The sequence below is a fragment of the Crinia signifera genome, chromosome 4 (assembly GCF_055691185.1).
Source record: "Crinia signifera chromosome 4, ASM5569118v1, whole genome shotgun sequence".
Lineage (NCBI taxonomy): Eukaryota > Metazoa > Chordata > Amphibia > Anura > Myobatrachidae > Crinia > Crinia signifera.
Genome location: NC_139220.1, coordinates 109,371,467 through 109,388,499, shown reverse-complemented (window position 1 = coordinate 109,388,499; position 17,033 = coordinate 109,371,467).

Sequence of the window (17,033 nt, the reverse complement as noted above, 5' to 3'; positions counted from 1 at the left end):
GCGTCCTCAGGCCCGGAGGCCAGGGCAATAGCGTCCTCAGGCCCGGAGGCCAGGGCAATAGCGTTCTCAGGCCCTGAGGCCAGGGCAATAGCGTCCTCAGGCCCGGAGGCCAGGGCAATAGCGTCCTCAGGCCCGGAGGCCAGGGCAATAGCGTCCTCAGGCCCGGAGGCCAGGGCAATAGCGTCCTCAGGCCCGGAGGCCAGGGCAATAGCGTCCTCAGGCCCGGAGGCCAGGGCAATAGCGTCCTCAGGCCCGGAGGCCAGGGCAATAGCGTCCTCAGGCCCGGAGGCCAGGGCAATAGCAACCTCAGGCCCGGAGGCCAGGGCAATAGCGTCCTCAGGCCCGGAGGCCAGGGCAATAACGTCCTCTGACCCGGAGGCCAGGGCCATAGCAACCCCCTCCTGGGGCTGGATAGGACCCCCTCCTGGGTCTAGAGAGACGGAACCCCCTCCTGGGGCTAGACAGACGGAACCCCCTCCTGGGGCTAGACAGACGGAACCCCCTCCTGGGGCTAGACAGACGGAACCCCCTCCTGGGGCTAGACAGACGGAACCCCCTCCTGGGGCTAGACAGACGGAACCCCCTCCTGGGGCTAGACAGACGGAACCCCCTCCTGGGGCTAGAACATCGGGCTCCTTGGCGGAGACCGGATCATCGGGCTCCTTGGCGGAGACCGGATCATCGGGCTCCTTGGCGGAGACCGGATCATCGGGCTCCTTGGCGGAGACCGGATCATCGGGCTCCTTGGCGGAGACCGGATCATCGGGCTCCTTGGCGGGGACCGGATCATCGGGCTCCTTGGCGGGGACCGGATCATCGGGCTCCTTGGCGGGGACCGGATCATCGGGCTCCTTGGCGGGGACCGGATCATCGGGCTCCTTGGCGGGGACCGGATCATCGGGCTCCTTGGCGGGGACCGGGACCTCGGACCCTCTGGCGGGGACCGGGACATCGGACCCTCTGGCGGAGACCGGGACATCGGACCCTCTGGCGGAGACCGGGACATCGGACCCTCTGGCGGAGACCGGGACATCGGACCCTCTGGCGGAGACCGGGACATCGGACCCTCTGGCGGAGACCGGGACATCGGACCCTCTGGCGGAGACCGGGACATCGGACCCTCTGGCGGAGACCGGGACATCGGACCCTCTGGCGGAGACCGGGACATCGGACCCTCTGGCGGAGACCGGGACATCGGACCCTCTGGCGGAGACCGGGACATCGGACCCTCTGGCGGAGACCGGGACATCGGACCCTCTGGCGGAGACCGGGACATCGGATGTTGGCCTCCCCCCAAGAAATTCCTCAGACTGTAGAGACTCTGGCTGGGCAGCTCTGGGTAGAGACTCTGGCTGGGCAGCTCTGGGTAGAGACTCTGGCTGGGCAGCTCTGGGTAGAGACTCTGGCTGGGCAGCTCTGGGTGGAGACTCTGGCTGGGCAGCTCTGGGTGGAGACTCTGGCTGGGCAGCTCTGGGTGGAGACTCTGGCTGGGCAGCTCTGGGTGGAGACTCTGGCTGGGCAGCTCTGGGTGGAGACTCTGGCTGGGCAGCTCTGGGTGGAGACTCTGGCTGGGCAGCTCTGGGTGGAGACTCTGGCTGGGCAGCTCTGGGTGGAGACTCTGGCTGGGCAGCTCTGGGTGGAGACTCTGGCTGGGCAGCTCTGGGTGGAGACTCTGGCTGGGCAGCTCTGGGTGGAGACTCTGGCTGGGCAGCTCTGGGTGGAGACTCTGGCTGGGCAGCTCTGGGTGGAGACTCTGGCTGGGCAGCTCTGGATAGAGACTCTGGCTGGGCAGCTCTGGATAGAGACTCTGGCTGGGCAGCTCTGGATAGAGACTCTGGCTGGGCAGCTCTGGATAGAGACTCTGGCTGGGCAGCTCTGGATAGAGACTCTGGCTGGGCAGCTCTGGATAGAGACTCTGGCTGGGCAGCTCTGGATAGAGACTCTGGCTGGGCAGCTCTGGGTAGAGACTCTGGCTGGGCAGCTCTGGGTAGAGACTCTGGCTGGGACTTGGCCAGAAGTTCCCCAATTTTAGGCCTGCGATTGGGACAGGAGTTCAAGAAGTGCTCAGGGCTGGCACAATACAAGCACAAAAAGTTATTCCTGCGAAAGTCACGCTCTGTTGCAGATAGCGGAGCACGAGGACCACCAGTTACTGTATGGACTATATTTGGAGCCACAGCGACCGATGGTAAAAGAGTATCTTGAGGACAGGAATAACTGGTAGGCCCCTCTTGCGGTATGGAGGATGGTTTTGCTGTCACATGTCCAGGAATACCAGAAGCAGAATGAACTTGTAGCAATGCAGACATTTTCTTCAGAAAGTCAGACAAAAAGGTACCAAGTTGAACTAATTGCACACGGAGTAAAATGATATCGGCATGCATAGGGTTAAGCGCAGCTTTGCCACAGGGATCATTAGCGAACTTGAAAACACCAGGGAGCTCTGCAATCAAGGATTTAATTAGAGAATCCAAACAGAACTTTTGTTCAGCATTCTCTTGACTGTTTTGGCTGGTCATTCTGTTACGATTAACCCCTGGAGCTCCAAGCAGACTTCCACAGAACAAACGGATGGTAGGAAATGCAGGATTTTTATTAAAGAATAAACAGGAAAAAATGCAGGTAACAGGCTGTGATGCAAAACTTGTGCAGTAATGAAAGTACAGGACATTGACAGGGGTACCGGATCTTTTGGCAGGAACGTGGCAGAGTGGCAGGAACAAAGAGTGGCAGGACCAAAGCAGGGTGGCAGGAATGTGCAGTGATACTGGAATCTATAGCAGGAACTTTGGCAGAGTGGCAGACGTGCAGGAATCTTTGGCAGAGTGGCAGACGTGCAGGAATCTCAGGCAGGGTGGCAGACGTGCAGGAATCTCAGGCAGGGTGGCAGAGGTGCAGGAATCTCAGGCAGGGTGGCAGAGGTGCAGGAATCTCAGGCAGGACTTCGGACCAAGGCTAAGGTATAGAGGATATGCTGGAAACACTCCTTTCCACAACAGGGATGAACAAACAATGACCAGCTCTGAGTGCTGGTCTCAGGAGGGATAAATAGGCCGCTCACAGGTGTCCAATTGAGCTGATTGTCTCCAATCATCAGGCACCTGATTCCCCAGAGTCTGGAGACAGAGATACAAGTCCACAGGTGCCTGATGCCCCTAGTGGTGATATACAGGAATACAGACATGCCTAACAATATCATGTGAGAGTGTCCCTTATTCATGTTACATCACATTGTAGTACCACTTTACCTTATATACATTACTCATCAAATTATACCCTTAGAAAAAAATCCTGAGAAAATATTGTATTTTAACCACCTCCATGGCCACACTGCAACCCAGCACAAAGCAGTGTGTGCTGGGCAGAGGAGAAGAGCTGCAGCTGCTGCTGTCACTTAAGGGGAGGGGGCCCAGGGTCCCCACTGGGCCCTCCCATCAGGCTTTGGCCTGGTAATTTGTACCCCCTACCCCTTTCTCTCGGCACCCCTGATAATACCACACAGTAATGCCCCTTACACATGACACACATTATTTATGTCCTTATAACCGTAATGCCCCTTACACATTATGCCAACCTTTATTAATGCCCTTCATACACATGACACACATAATGCCCCTTACACATATGTTTCACATTATTAATGCCCTTATACACATGACACACAAAATGCCCATTACACATGTCGCACATTATTAATGCCCTTATACACATGACACACATAATGCTTGTTACACATATGTCGCACATTATTAATGCATTTATACATGACACACATAATGCCCCTTACACATATGCCGAACACTATTGCACAACCAACCCACCCGCAGACCGCACTCGCACAGCCGCTAATACTGTGACCTCTGCCTCTGCTTGGATTCAGATGTTTCCTCATACATCTTGTCTCAATAGGCCATGCAGCTCCTGGCCCTTCTGCTAACGTTGGGTGCCTTTTTTGCTGAAAATTCGTCTTATTTGCATTGTTATGACCAGCACACACAAGGAGCTTCCGATGATTAAAATGATATGCAGCATGCCTATATTTTGTGTGCGACTGTGGCTGTACCTGCATACGGAATGCTATGTTACAGTGATTTCCATGAATACACTATTTCATATGCAGATACAGCCTCACTCACACAGAATATAGGCATGCTGCATATCATTTTAATCAGCAGAAGCTGCTGATGCCCCTAGGAATTCCAAATGCCCTAGGCAATTGCCTAGTGTGCCTATGCCTAAGGCCGGAATGGGAGTCATAGGGCGGTATTCAATGAGAATACCTGCGAGGTGCAGCGAATCCTTTTTAGGATTCGCTGCACATTCGCCACGTTCCGGAGCCGGCGGGCTCCGGTATTCAACGTGTCAGGGGCTCGCTGCCCCTGACTGGCGAATATGAGCTCCTGCGGCGATTGCCGCAGGGAGCCTGAGGACGGTGCCAGGCAGAGAGATGGTAGTCTCTCTGCCTGCCCCAGAACTTTGTGGGGGGTAGGTGGGCTCCCCGGGTGCCAGGCAGCACAGGCTGCCCCCCGGGGGTGCCAGCAGGGGAGCGTATATTCACTACACCCGATCGGGTGCAGTGAATATATGAATATGTAATGAGCGGCTCGGCTCCGGCGCCCCCTGCTGGCTGCTGTGTAAAAAAAAAAAATATATATATATTTTTTTTTTTTAATTAAATATATATTCATGTGCTTACAGCACATGAATAAAAATAGCATGCCCCTCCTCAGAATAAAATTCCTGATTTTTTTTACACTAAATGTAAAAAACAAAACACTTTATTTTAAAAGTTCACATTCCACTTCACCATAAAAAGATAGCGATTGCTACTCGGTGAATCATGGTGAAAAAAACCTTGAAATGTATTCGCCATGTGGTCATTGAATAGGGTGATTCACCGTTTTAGTCAGAAATTCGCCAAACAGCACAAATTCGCCATAAAAACATGGCGAATCAGGCTCATTGAATACCGCCCATACAGTGAAGGAGGGTCAGGCTTGGGGACATACAATGAATGGAGGCACTGATGAACATTAAGAGAAGGGGGGCAGGCTGGAGGACAGAGTGAATGGGTGCAGAGTGGGGAACATACAAAGAATGGGGGACATACAGTGAAGGAGGGGCAGGCTGGGGGACATACAGTGAATGGGGGCAGAGTGGGGGACCATTCTGATGTGATTAATGATTCAAAGAATGTCAGGCTGAATGGTCGGCCCCCACACATTTACACTTCACCAAATCTAGCCCTCGTCGCAAAAAGTTTGGACACCCCTGCTATATTATTTAACTAAAATATTTTGTGTAAGGACAGGGGAAGCCCAGTGTATGCGGTCCACGTGTAAATTTGACACTGGCCATGCAGTTCTAGTTGATAGAGCTATAGGGGGAAATTACTAAGATAAATTTGTGAAAAAAAATCGTATTTTCATACGAAAATACGATTTTTGGGGGCATATTGGTATTTTTGGCATTTACTATGCCAAAAATACGAATTTTCGTATTCGTATTGATGGGACATTCGTATTTGTATTTACAAATACGAATGATTACACCATCGATAGAATACGACAGAGATCACCAGTCAAAAGAATGATGATTCCTAATTTACTAAGCTAATTGGCGTGAAATGGCCGTGAATGGCCAGCCAAATATGGCAGGAAAATACACATTATTTTCCTGTCGTATTTGGCTTTAGCCTGCATGGATCATTCAGATCCGTGCAGGCTTCAGTGTAAAAAAAAATAGAAAAATAAATAAAAAATAACGACGTGGGGTCCCCCCCACGGCTGTAACCAGCACCAGGCTGAAAGAGCCGGGGCTGGTAATAAAAAATCAGGAAACTCGGCAAATAGGGGTTCCCCAATTTTTTAAAACCAGCCCCAGGCTCCAGGTCCGGGGAACAAAATGACTAGGGGTCCCCTGTATTTTAAGAACCAGCCCCAGGCAAACCAGACATCAGGGTAATGTCACAGCCAGGGACACTTATTATATAAGGTCCCTCGGCCAAAACATCACACTACTGACCAGTCAGCCTGGCCAGGGGCCCTGGGGGAGTGGGGACCCCCCCAATAAAGGGGTTCCCCTCTCCAGGACTTACGTGACCAGGCTGAAGCCTGGTGCTGTCCTCGATGCCCCTGGGCGGTGGCTATCGAGCTGATTGCAGTGTAAAAAATAAAATAAACTATTGTCTCATACTGTGGAACTATGAGTCCCAGCAAGCCTCCCCCGCATGCTAGGACTTGGAGAACCACAAGTCCCAGCATGCGGGGCATTACAGGGCCCGCTGGCACTTGTAGTTCCACAGTATGAAAAATAGTAAAATAAACACACACTGACACAAGAAAAAATTTACTTTAATACATCCAAAGCCCACACATACTGATACTTACCTATCTTGATCCCGTCAGTAGGTCCCTGGTTCAGGGGTCCGGTGCTCCAGGGTCCGGTGCCATAGTTCCACAGTATAAGACAATAGTTTATTATTCTATTTTTTACACTGCAATCAGCTCGATGCCCACCGCCCAGGGGCATCGAGGACAGCACCACGCATATGGGACATAACCTACATTCACATATTCAACCATTTATTATTCTTGCAAAATACACATTCACTGTTAGGAATCAATAAAAGACCTCTCTGTCATTACGACAGTCACATCAACGGTAGGCATCACAACTGTCAGAATCTTGGTACTTTCTGATGGTAAATATTATGTTTAGGATCACGCAGATGGTTAGGCTGCAGGAGGGGTGGGAGGCAGTGTTCCCTCTAAGCTGTGCGCGCGTGCGTGCACACACACACCTCGACAAGCGTGCGCACAGACATTACAACAGAGCGCACAAAGCAACAGCGGTTCCTTTTTGCAGTTGTGGACTCAATTAATGTGTATTATACCCAATAACTACATTGTGTGCTGTGTTTTTAATGTTTAAATGTTTAATATAATTTTGAGGTAAAGTTAACACAAATGCTGAACGTCATTTTCCAGTTATATAAAAGTGATGCACAAAAATTAAAATTTCCTTCCAAAGTTGCACAGCCAAAATCCTTTGCCGCACACAGCCTTCGTAAAATTAGAGGGAACATTAGTGGGAGGGAGGGCAAGGGTTACAGTACTTAACAAAATGTACAGGATCAGAGGAATAGCTGCCTGGAGCAGCCCCCCCCCCCCCCCCCCCCCCCCCAAGTAATTTTTCCTTCTTAAAGCGGAATGCCCATTACACATTATTTCACACACATCATTTTGCCACACATGTAATGCCCATGGCACATGTCACACACACCGTAATGCTTAATTCACGTTATGCCACACACTGTAATGCCTCCACTAGTGCTGATTTCAAATGTAATGCCCCACCAAGGTGTGCATCTGTTTAGCATACTGTTTAGTGTTACTCTGGTGTAACATGTAACATGAATAAGTGGCACTACTGCGTGATGTAATGGGAATAAGAGGCATTAATGTGTGGATGACCAATCCTCTTTCTTGCAAGACCATGTTCCATATTTTAAACACACTCCTTCAGTGCATGCTGCATTTATTCATGTGGTGAGCATGTAAGGAAGGCAATGAGGGGGCAAAAAAAAAGGCAGCGGGGTGGGGCCAGGAAATAATGTGATGTATTGTATAAAAGTAGAAGAGGAGCTGAGTAAAATGTTGAGGGTCAGGCTCAGGAAGTTGATGAAGAGCTAACCACGCTAGTCTATACACACACACACACATACATATATGGACTGCGGTAACAATTTGGTCAACTTAATAGTCAAGGAAAGAAAGAAAGAACTGACAATATTGGAAGGTCAAATTACGACATTGGAGAAGTCCCTAACTAAATTCGATAAAAGCGAAGAATTCCATAGAGATGTCAAAGACCTACAAAGTAAATTGGACACATTGGAAGATGAGATCATCGTACGTAAACAAAAAAAATTCTTGAGAGATAAGAACGATTACGTAAGTGGAAGGATACATGACTGGACATCAAATATACCACAGAGATTTGATAAAAGGGAGCAAAGATATGAACAACGAAGAGAGAGACCACCTAGAAGGATGGACAATGACGTGTTTGTAAGATCTCAACTACCGGTCTACAGAAATAACCAGGATGATTACTATCATTCAAGATCCAGAAATCGCAGACAGTCTCCACAAATGAGAAGAAGAAGAAAATCATCTAATGGATATTACTCCTCTCCCAATAGGGATTATCAACCCAGACGTCAAAGATTTTACAGGTCACCGACTCCAGATAGAAATCGCCCCTCTACATCTTTTTTAGGGGAGTCAAAAAAAGTAAGCTTCAGGAATATAGAAAGGAGGGACCACCTTCATACAAGACTAGATTCTCCTCAAGGAATGAAACGATATATAAGAACAGAGGATGTAGAGGAGGAAAATATCGTAAACTCACCAAAAAAGAAAAGAACAAATCATGCCCCTATGGATTCAACAGAACTAACTACATTAACCTATCCAAGAAGGACCTTTCTAAATCAGAAGCAAACCTACTGAACAGGGGTTTAAAGTTTGCCCCCGATCAGCACCTGGACAAATTCAACTTATTCGTTGATTTAAACAGATATATTAGAAGTTTAACATTAAAAAGACACTTTTTGAAGAACCCCCAAAAAATTTCGAACAAGATCCCACAAGAAAAAAACCTCTAGTGGCTCCCCCCTCCAAGTATTATCCAATAGAATCGAGAGGTAGCCAAATAGACATTTTCTTTGAGTCGGTGAAGGACGACTTCAGAAAAATCAAACCTAGTAAACAAAATGTCAGTAACCTGGATCCACAAGAGAAGCAAGCACTCAAACAATTGAAAAACAATGATGACATCATTATAAAGATGGCCGACAAGGGAGGAGCAGTGGTCATACAGGACAAAACCAAATACATTAACGAAGCCCAAAAACTAATTGGAGATGAGACAACATATGTTAAATTAGAGGGAGACCCCACGTCCAACTATAATAACCAGTTACTTAATTTACTGAAAAATGCCAACATGAATAAAGCAATCCTTAAAGAAGAATTTTTATACATCTACATAGCGAATCCGAAAATCCCAGTGTTTTACCATCTCCCTAAAGTCCACAAAAATAGGGAAGAACCACCGGGACGACCCATTGTGGCGGGAGTCAATTCTCTTTCTTCCAATTTGTCCCATTACCTTGATCTAAAACTACAGAAATATGTCAAGAATCAACGCTCCCACTTGAAGGATTCCACCCAACTCCTAAGGGAGATGAAAGAATTACAGTGGCGGGACACGTTCAGATGGTTGACGATTGACGTACAAGCACTATATACCTGCATCCCACATAAAAATGGCCTAAGAGCAATCAATGATGTTCTAAAGAAAGATGACCAAATAACAGAGGTGGAAAGTGGATTCATTTTGGAGGGAATAGAATTTACACTTGACCATAATTATTTTGAATTTGAAGGTCACTATTACCTGCAGCGCTGTGGAACCGCTATGGGGACTAAAGTAGCCCCCTCCTACGCTAATATATATATGAACAGTTGGGAGGAAGAGTCCCTTTATTTAGATAGTGGATTCAAATATCCTGAAATCGTCTATTACAAAAGGTATATTGACGACCTCATTCTAATCTGGAATGGGGATAAAACCAGCGCAGATCGATTCGTGGAAGGGATCCAGAACAATGAGTTTAATCTCAAATTCACCTATAAACAGAATGAGATCGAAATTGATTACTTGGATCTGGTATTAACAGCAAATAATGAGGACAATATCATCACGAGAACATTTTTTAAACCGACAGATGCCAACAGCTACATCCCAGTGGATAGCTGCCACCTTAACCAATGGAAGAAGTCAGTACCTTATTCTCAATTTCTACATTTAAGAAAGAATTGTAGCACTATAGACTCTTATTGGGAACAATCCTATTCATTACTAACCAAATTTTTAGAAAAAGGATATGACAAGACACTAATAGAAAAGGACAGACTTAGGGCATCAACCCAGGAAAGAGAATTTTTACTGGCTGATAAAGTGAAAACTTCATCAACTGTCTTCTCAGAGCATAAACCATTCATAACAACATACAATCAGGAACATGTGAAAATAAGAAAATGCTTAGATGCACATTGGCATCTCGTACTTAAAGACCCTATTTTGGGGCCGCATCTACCAGGGAAACCACCAGTGATCTTTAAAAGGGCCAACAATTTGAAAAATATGTTGGCACCTAGCAAACTTAAACCCCAACCAGGACCCACGATACCACCTAAACAGCAGTTCCTGAGTAAACGTACTGGAATCTACCCTTGTAATAGGTGCATATGCTGCAAGCACATCGACAGAGGACTGTACAATTGGGTCAAATCCAACTTCAAGAACCTTCCAAGCTGTACCGATATAGTAACCTGCGAATCTACGCATATAGTGTATTTACTGAGATGCAGCTGTAACCTAGTGTATGTGGGAAAAACCAAGAGGAACCTCAAATTGAGAATTCAGGAGCATATGCGGAACATTAAAAATAAAGTACATAACCATAGTGTTCCCCGCCATTTTCAAAAAGTACATAACTCCGATATTAAAGACCTTACGTTTATCGCCTTAGAACATGTAAAACAAGACTCCAGAGGAGGGGATAGAGATTTAAGGCTTATTAGGAGGGAATCATTTTGGATCTATTCGCTAAACTCTTTGATTCCGAATGGTCTGAATGAGACAATAGAAATGACGGCTTTCCTTTAAAATTCGGATTATAATATAAATAGCCCATTGAAAAACCTTTATTAGATCCACTGTGTAGTTTTCAAAAAGTAGCCAATATACTATAATGTGCTAAACTAAGATCAAAGGACTTTATGGATCCTGTATTGATTTAGACTCAATCACTACTATTTTATTACTTGATGCTGTACTCCATATATATATATATATGTATATTATGTGCAAAATGATATAACATGATTAATTTGTAAAGTACTACAGGTATGAATGAGAGTAATTATTATCTCTTAATATTTCCTTTCATCCTAAATTTAACATGTTGAAGCCTTTTTCCAGCTATACAGCCATTTACAGCCTTTTAAGAATGGGTAGAACGCACCACAGTACCTATGAAATACAAATTTTTCCGCTGTCCAATAGGGATTTGGCTTGAACCGCATATCTATTGAGGTGGAACGCAAGCCTGAAGATAACTTTCAGCCGGCTTCTAAAAGACGGTCACATAGCGACCTAAAATGGCCACCGTTTGGACCGCATATCCGGCTAAGTGAAACGCAAGCCGGAAGTAAGCGGCCGCTAGTATAGCGGTTTAACGCTACACTGTGCTCCTCTCGGATCTAAGATCAGAGAGTGAGGTACACAATTCAACTCAGGGGAGTAAGTTCCCCGCTATCCCATTTACATATGGAGCTCTTCTTTTTATACTAATACAGTTTCCTCCAGGGATTTTGGATATTATTTATTTACACCCGTCCCACGTAGGGAATATGGGTAAACCTGATGGATTATGGGTAATGGTAGATTTAGCACTTAATAGGGATATGCAGAGAATATAATATAGTGGGGGACCATTTAGATATGACACTTTTAACAATAGGAAGGATGCATATAAAGTAATGAATAAATACCACTCTAAATGGCTAATAATTAACCTATAACACTGCCAACCAATCAATTTGTAGAGGAAGTGAGGTCACCATCTAATCACTATATATACCCCTCCAGATCTCTCACTCATTCAGCTGCCTTCCCCAGTTGAAGTAGGACACACCAGAGAGAGATAAGGGATAATGCTACTCCAGGATTTCTATACCTGTAGGACTAAAAGCTGTATACTTGTTCTTATGGAAAAAGACCCAAATATTTCGTTCTCCCCTTCTTCTTTGTTCATATATGCATGAGTTAATTATATTTGTATTTAATTTAAAACAATAATTTTTAATATGATGATATTATAATTGTAGACGATAATCCCAGCCCAAGTGCAAAGGAGAATTCACCACACCTTCTCTTGGGTATGTGTCATTACAGTTATGTATAATTACAACCGTGTAAAAAAGTACAATTATATTTACATGTGAATACCTCATTATAGGATTCTGTTGGATATTATACCACTGGGGAAGACAATTAGTCTTCAATTATTTTTAATGGTAGGATATTTATCAATTTCTATCGTTTTAATTTTATGTATTTTTAAATTATGGGTACATCTTCTCTAGTTCTAATTTGTATATGTATATATTTGTAGGTCTCATGCACTTAGGTGACCAAAGCACCTTAAAAAAATATTTTTTCTACGTGTTAATTAATAAACACACACTCAGAACGGTATGTATTATTATTATTATTGTGTTTTGACACACGATGGATTGTATAATAATAATAATAAAAAAAAAAAAACCACGGTGCACTAATTTATGGAAACACCCTTTAGACACCACGAAGGTACACTTACCTTAACTACAATAGAAATATATATATATATATATATATATATATATATATATATATAATTTTTCACATTATTATATAAATTATTATATAAATTTTTCTGATCTTTTTCATCATCACCACCACTTGTTTTCCTTTTTTCCATTTCTTCTTGGTAATAGCTTTTCTTTTGTAATAATCTTTTACCTGATAAGTGAAACCGCTGTATACAATATATGTAAAAAAGTTTTTTAAAAAAACAACAGTTTTTTAATGTTTTTTTACATTGTATTAAAACTCAGTACTTGTGTATTTTTAGATGTATATTGTATTCCCCTGATGAAGTCTTGCTAGACGAAACGCGTCGGGAGTTTTTTACCTGTTTCCTGTGAACTTCTAAGAAACAATAAAACAATATCTGGAGAAAAACAGCAGTTTCATTGATTGTCAATTTGGATAAACACCATATATGGACTTGAAACTAACACAATTTAGGCACCATACCACAATTGTGTGTTTATATATATATATATATATATATATATATATATATATATATATATATATATAGAGAGTGAGAGAGTGAGAGAGAGAGATAAAGAGAAAAAAATACACAGAAGGGCGCACCAAATGAGAATAGTATTGTCTTTATATAAAAAAAATAAGAACATATGCTCACATACATGGGGTAAAAATAATTGAGCTTGCCAGCTAGCTCACTGCTACAATGGTCTCTCTCACCGTATGCCGCACTCGGATCTCATCAGCGTGGTGTATCACTGACAGCGTGTTCTCAGACGTCAGATAGTAAGCGGCTTCAGCCATGTCTCCAGTCTACTGTGCAGAATGGCTTTGGAGGACAAAGCAATCAGGCAGGGAGAGCGGTGGACGGACAGCTTCAATGGCCTACGCAAGATTAATCCACATCCATGAGTGGATGAAACGCTTTGGGCGTGGCCTAATCTTGAGTAGCACATTGAAGCTGCCCGTCCGCCACTCTCCCTGCCTGATTGCTGTGTCCACCAAAGCCATTCTGCACACCAGACTGGAGAGCCAGCTGCAGCCGGTCAGTGGGTGCCCTCTAGTGCTCAGACCCTACTGCGCTGCACACGGGTGGTCTCCTCTCTTTAAAAAACGCCCCTGGTTTTAAAACCTGAAGCTATTGATTTCAACATATGGAGTAGACGTTGCCCTATCACCATAGCAGGGATATCATTGTCCTGGCTGCTGCAGCTAACAGCTCCGGTCTGCATGGGATATCTCACAACAGTAGCGAATATCAAACTGTGGGGCAGATGTATGAACCAGTGTTAAGGGGAATAGGGGTATATGGTCCCTGTCCATATTGGCACTGCTATCTAAAATATAGCAGGCTGATATGCAGGGCAAATGTATGAACAATCAGGAGCGCTGACCGTTCTGCCTCCAGCAGCTATTGACTTTGATAGGTTCAGGGTGGCAATGCCCTATCCCCACAGCCGTAGCAGCACTGTCCCTGTTGCCGACTCCAGGCTGCGCAGGAGTTCTCGCGTGAGTATCGAGATCTCGCACCTGCCCAGAAGAGCCAGCAGGGCAGGCAGAGACAGTGCGTTAGTGCCCACTGATGCGCTGCCTGCTCAAGGGGACATTGGCGGAAGAGGGAGTTTTTGCACTCCCCCACAAGGACAACTCTAGGATGAACTTGCACATGGCATGTCCAGGAGAATAGTTTTGTGTAGCTATAGGCACCGACATTTGATATCGAATAGTCATGGAAAGCCCTCTGCTATATCATTCATCCATCCTAGCAGAGAAGATTGGTTCAGCACTTTCAAGTTCCAACTGAATGCGGTCGAACAGTTTCTCAGACATCAATTTCAAGCTCTTGTGTCTCTGAGTGACTATATGGTTCCTGGGTTTTACATGAATTGTGCATCATAAGCCTCTTAAAGTCCAGGAATTCACAGAACAATTCTACTCAGACAGACGAAATCTTTGGAGACTAGTAAGACTGCACTAACTGGTTAAACACATGCTGATTCTGAGAAATCCTGAGAAATCACTGACATTTTTTAAGATATATATCCACAAGTTTAGTTATTGCCTCCAGGTTAATTAAGCTAGAATTGTGCTAAGTAAAATCAATGATGCCAGTTGAGTGGGAATCCACTGGGTAAATCCAACCGACCTTACTACTAGCCCAGTGGTTGCAGCCAAGCTCCCTAAAGGATTCCAACCAATGTTGTTACCTACTATTTCACATAATATAGCTCTCCCTTAAATGCATGTCTAATTATTTAAAGAAAGAGATGCTGTATAAAGTATATATGCAGGAGCCAATTCATGTTCTTTTACCGAAACAGAAAATAATTGTTAACATAAGACACAACTAAAATAATTAACAATGGAAAAATAGATATTACTACAATATAAATGTTTTTTTTTCTTGACAAAAGTGGATTCCTAGCTGTTCTACTTTGCTTCATCAATACTATTCATGGGGTGAGATGTACTAAGCATTGAAAAGTGATAAAATGGAGAGTGATAAACCACCAGCCAATCAGCTCTTACCTGTAAATTTTTCAAACACAGCTTGTGACATTGCAGGTAGGTGCTGATTGGCTGGTTGTTATTACTCTCTATTTTATCGCTTTTCAAGTTTAGTACATCTGGCCCATGGAACTGTCTGGAAAAAAGCAAGCAGCGGTTTCTTACCAACCACCATGGTGACAGTACTTTCTCCAACCCCAGAGGTCTGTACCAACCACAACCATCACAAAACTGATCAGGTCAATCATCCTGAAGCTGTGTGAATCTGCTTAAATCCTTTGAGGAAGGAAAAAAAAAAAGATGGAAAAAACCCTATATTCTCTATGCGTCACCCTCTCCATACACACCCAGGGGTAGATAGTCACATGTAAGTCACTGTTATGAGAGAGAGCATCTGGGCTATATCAATAATGGACAAGCCCACTTAGGATCCCTTTTGGACAAAACAAAATAAAACATTGCATCCCAGTATAGTTTTTGGTCCAGTTTGTCTAAAGAGTTTTTCCAATTTATATAACCTGTTTATCCATTATTTGTCCAACTTTTATATTCCCCCTGAGGTTTGCCACACCTGATAAAGCATGAATACTCTTTATGCCTGCATAGATTGTCTATTATTGCCTCATTTTGCCCATGTCTCCCTTTCTGTCACATTGGAACTTTCCAAGAGGAACACCCTCTGCCTCCTCCTCCCTACACCTGGAAGAGGTGCAAGGAGGAGGAGGTCACTGGTCCGGGCAGCACAGCAGGAGGCTTTCAGTCACAGATGAGGGGGGCGGCATGGATCGCTGTGTGGTGGTGGGGGTCGTACGGGGCGATGGTGGATGCGAAAGGAAGCCCATAGGCTTCTATGGGGTTACTCCAGTTACAGTTGGCATAACCCCCGCGTTGAAGCCCTGGCGGTGAGGCATTAATGCATATGAAAATGCGGTAAAAACCTGATAACGGGTTTTTATCACATTTTTGGTTTAGTACATCCCAACCCTGGTGTGGGATCCTTCCTTGTCCAACCAGCCCTTCTACCAATGGTGGGAACAAAATCCTGTGCACTGCACTGAGAGTTAGATTTGGGGGGTTATTTTTTTCTGTGCAGGGTAAATACTGACTGCTTTATTTTTACACTGAAGTTTAGATTTCAGTTTGAACACACCTCACCCAAATCTAACTCTTTATGTACACTTTTGTCCATTTGCAAACAAAATGTGCACTGAGATCAGGAATGAATTAGGCCCCATGTCACTGAGTTTATGTGCCCCCGGATCATGGTAATTTATTGTTGGATAAAAGACTATGACCATGATGCGTTCTGGAAATTTTGATGAGTTAGGGGGTCTGGAAATCAAGGGTATGAGGGATGAACTGTGGACATCAAGTGCCACTTGGTCATCGCCACATCATTTCTATCATATCCAATTTGTTTATAAATATTGGGCAATTAAAACAAAATGGACATTGCTATTATAATGCATTGCTATTATGAAGCGTTATGAAATTGTTAAACCAAGCCCACCCAATAGCCTGAATTCATATATTCTGATATTCTTTCTCCTTGAAAAAGACCACAGGTGTGGTTGAAAACGCGTTTGGAGCTTTGGTGTGCTTATGGGACTTCTTACCTACTCAGGCTGCTTTGGATGGTACATCCCCGGTATACCTCCACTGTTTTAAAGTGCTTATGAAAACTGATTTGTTTCATGTTCTCCATCCATCTTGTTTGGGTACCCATCTGAATTGAGTGGGACATCAGCGGAGTCAGAGGGATACGTTTCTGATTGTGTATCTAGCAGTCGACTTTGAAGAAGAGGAGACTCTGTATTAGTAAGAGGAATGTATGGTCATTTGTATTGTCGAATGCTTTCGTATTATTCTGGAGAAGAGGATCGTTCCCATTGACTTAGGGACGTATTATTTCGAAAGCGGGCGCCAGTGGAGGGAACACCCCAATTTCTTTTTCCATTGTTTAACCCCTTCCTGACAGAGCCAGTTTTTGCGTTCCTGACAGAGCCATTTTTTTCAAATCTGACATGTTTCATTTAGGTGGGGATAACTTTTTTTTGCTTTTACTTATCCCA